A 3,203-nucleotide genomic window follows, 5' to 3' on the forward strand; every position below is an offset into this window, starting at 1 on the left:
GGCCCAAGTCCTTGGGCCCCTGCACACGTGTGGGAGACCTGGAAGAAGGTCTTGGTTCCTGGCTTCAGCCTCCCTGTTGTGGCATTTGGGAAGTGAACCAGTGGACGGAAGATTCTCTCTCCTTCTCTGTAACTTTGCCTTTCAGATGAATAAAAAAAATAAAAAATAATTACCTCTGACTTAGAAAAATTTAACATCTAATTTAGAAGACAAACCTATGGAAACATCAGTTTATTATCAGTAGAGTATGACTATATTAAGTAAATGATATCAACAATAGGTGATTTAGCAATTGAGAAAAACAATAGGAATTGTTTAAAGATAATTATGGACCCCAAATGTCTATGTAGGATGAAATTATGGTGGAATCTGTGGAAGGAGATGGGAGACACAACAGTAGTCATTAAAAATATTTGTTGAAGTTGCATTTCAGTTTTCCACATTTAGGACAATGTAACAAATGCATTAAAAGATGGGGGAAGGGTGTCTAAATGGCAGCATGAAGTTCAAGGAAGCAAGACACCCCAGATAATACATCTGAAATAAGTAGTGGACAACAGAAGCCAGACTGGCTGAAGTCCAAAACTTATTTGGGATGAAGGACGGAGAACTGAGCAATGGCAAGACTGATGAACAGGTTGGCTCTAAACTCTAGAAAGCCTCAACTACCAATGCAAAGAGTTTGAATTTATTCTGCAAGTAGTATAAAACCATTTACTATTTTGGAAGAGAGCAATGATATGAAATGTTCATTTTAAGACTTCAATCTAGTGGCAATGTTTGGTACACAGCAGGAAGGTGAAAACAGAAGATAAAGAGAACACATGGTAACTGACATGATTAATGAAGTCCTGGCCTAAGATGATAGCAGAATGAATAAATTAAGGAGTTTGGATTTGGATTAACATAAACTAAGTCAGTTGCATGATATATACAATACTATTGTTTTTTGTTTGTTTGTTTTTTTAGTGGAACACGGACCCAGCGGTGCTTATATTTTGTGCTATATTGTTTGTCTCTTTAATATAGTCTTCATGCTACTCAGCCACAAATGGATTATCATAGCGAATAAAGCCAAAACCCTGTCTGTTGTATTTCTTTGTATCTCCAGTGCCCTGCAGAGTTCACTTATTTTGATGTTCATTAATTTGGTCTTAAAAAAAAAAAAAAAAGTTAAATTCAGTACCTACATTTAACCTGTAGGTGGTGATACAACATAAAGGAAAATTTTCAGCACTATTATAATTGAATTGTTTTAATTATGTGATTCTTTATATACCCCAAAGAACATATAAAATATATGTAAATTATAAAATACAACCATTTAATATACTCGAGAACCCACTACCTAACCTAAAAATGCAATTTCTTTTTATTTATTTATTTTTTTTACAGTCAGAGTGGACAGTGAGAGAGAGACAGAGAAAGGTCTTCCTTTTGCCATTGGTTCACCCTCCAATGGCCGCGCCGCGCCGATCCGATGGCAGGAGCCAGGTGCTTCTCCTGGTCTCCCATGGGGTGCAGGGCCCAGGCACTTGGGCCATCCTCCACTGCACTCCCTGGCCACAGCAGATAGCTGGCCTGGAAGAGGGGCAACCAGGACAGAATCCGGCGCCCCGACCAGGACTAGAACCTGGTGTGCCGGCGCCGCAAGGCGGAGGATTAGCCTAGTGAGCCGCAGCGCCGGCCTAAAAATGCAATTTCAAATGTGAGCTCAGAATGATTAATGATCCCACCCACACTGCTATGCTTTTCTCCACACTTAGTACCCTGAATTCAGCATTTCCTTTCCTTCATTTCTCTGTATGAAATGGATATCCCAAAATAATATAGTGTTTAGTTTGGATTGTTTTCAAATTGTACATAAATAGTATTATACTAAATATTTTCTTACCTAACTTGCTTTTTCCTTCAGCATTGTATTTATGAGATTCTTCCATGTTGATGACTGTAAACACAAAGTCTATTAAGAGTATAACCTTTAATTAATTTTGAAATATTCTTAAAAGGTAAGCAAGTATTTAGCTTAGAGGTTAAGATACCTGCATTCCACATTGGAATGCCCGAGTTTGACATCTGGCTCTGGCTTCTCACTCCATCTTCCCACCAATGCAGACCCCAGGAAGGCCCAAATAATTGGGTTCCTGTCACCCACGTGGGAAACTTGATTGCATTTTCTGCTCCTGGCTATGGCCCTGATCTATCCCTAGCCATTAAGCGCTTTTGGGAGGTCAACCAACAAATGGGAGCACTCTCTGCCTCTGCCTCTCCCCTAATCTTTAATTTAATCAATAGAAAGATTCCTGAAAGAATATAACTGATTTTAACTTTGTGGGTAACTTAGTGGAAGATGTCAGTCATACCAAACAGGGGATTCATTGGAGTCTCCGAGTCTTATCCTGTCGCTCCCCCTCTCCGTGGAGTAACAACACAGGGCCCTGCGCTGTTCTTTTGTCTGCTCGGCCCTCCCCGGGTTTGCTGCTGGTTCTTCCCCGGTTGGCTACCGACCCTTCCACCTCCGTGGAAGGGTGGTTCCCCCTGCCACATTCCCCACTTCCGCAGGGGAGTGGCACACCGCCGGCCGGCTCTCTTGGGGGCTGCACAGGTGTTCCTTCAGGTGTTCCTGGTGCATGTTGGCTCTCTCCTCCTTTATAGTCCTCTTCCACCAATCCCAACTCTGCTGCCCACACGCCGAGTACGCTGCTCTCCTCCAATCAGGAGCAGGTCCTGCTGTTTATTGGTTGAACTGGAGGCAGCTGTGTAGAAGCTGTTTCCTCCTCTCCCAGCGCCATATTGTGGGAGAGCAGATGCATAGAATAAGTCTTAATTCCAGTAACTTAGTCTAGTCCGAGTTGCTCCCCACATTATCCCTTTGGGTAAAATTAAGGACTTTCTGTCTCATCCAGCACAGAGTTTCTTTCTTTAAGATTTATTTGAAAGGCAGAGTTACACAAAGGGAGAGGCAGAGGTGGAGAGTAGTCTTCCATTTGCTTGTTCACTCCCCAAATGGCTGCAATGGCCAGGGTTGGGCCAGACTGAAGCCAGGAGCCAGGAGCTTCATCCATGTCTCCCATGTGGGTACAGGAGCCCAAGCACTTGGGCCATCTTCTGCTGTTTTCCCAGACACATTAGCAAGGAACTGGATTGGAAGTGGAGCAGTCAGGACTTGAACTGGCACCTATGTGGAGTGTTTGTGCTACAAG

General features: G+C 42.8%; 1 long non-coding RNA gene across 2 annotated transcripts; it reads right to left on the minus strand.

Moving 5' to 3' along the window:
* Positions 1-2,504, minus strand: LOC138848490 (uncharacterized). 2 transcript variants are annotated; one of them, XR_011386323.2, is made up of 3 exons: positions 2,364-2,504; positions 1,895-1,948; positions 1-138 (listed from the first exon to the last, which is right to left on the minus strand). It is a non-coding gene; the product is annotated as an uncharacterized LOC138848490 (long non-coding RNA). The 2 variants fall into 2 exon arrangements; XR_016229089.1 differs by having other exon boundaries at positions 1,895-1,963; positions 2,364-2,502.
* Between the last annotated feature and the right edge of the window lie 699 nt (positions 2,505-3,203).

This window comes from Oryctolagus cuniculus, chromosome 2 (genome assembly GCF_051225735.1).
Source record: "Oryctolagus cuniculus isolate XC-2025 breed Fujian yellow rabbit chromosome 2, ASM5122573v1, whole genome shotgun sequence".
NCBI lineage: Eukaryota > Metazoa > Chordata > Mammalia > Lagomorpha > Leporidae > Oryctolagus > Oryctolagus cuniculus.